Source organism: Acyrthosiphon pisum, unplaced genomic scaffold, assembly GCF_005508785.2.
Source record: "Acyrthosiphon pisum isolate AL4f unplaced genomic scaffold, pea_aphid_22Mar2018_4r6ur Scaffold_21277;HRSCAF=23502, whole genome shotgun sequence".
NCBI classification, from domain to species: domain Eukaryota; kingdom Metazoa; phylum Arthropoda; class Insecta; order Hemiptera; family Aphididae; genus Acyrthosiphon; species Acyrthosiphon pisum.
The window spans coordinates 8258-8612 of NW_021770726.1; positions in this window are offsets into that span (position 1 = coordinate 8258).

A 355-nucleotide genomic window follows, 5' to 3' on the forward strand; every position below is an offset into this window, starting at 1 on the left:
GGACCAGCGCGACTTTGAACGCCGGTGGGTTCGGTCGCTAGGCCATCGTCCGCACCGTAAACGGTTCACTTTCATTGCGCCAAACGTGGTTTTTCGTAAGATCACCGTTGACTCGCGCACACGTTAGACTCCTTGGTCCGTGTTTCAAGACGGGTCGGAAAGTAGCTCGAAACACGTCGCCGACCGACGGGACCCCGCCTGCGACGGGGCCGCGTCGACGGTTCTTGCCGTCGGGCGAGCCGACCATGAGCACCGGGGCTCGGCGCGAACGGTCACGCCGAAACGCGACCGACGCGACGAACGTCACCCGGGCCATTCGGCCGGCGCCCAACGGGTCGCGACGTCCGCTAACCGA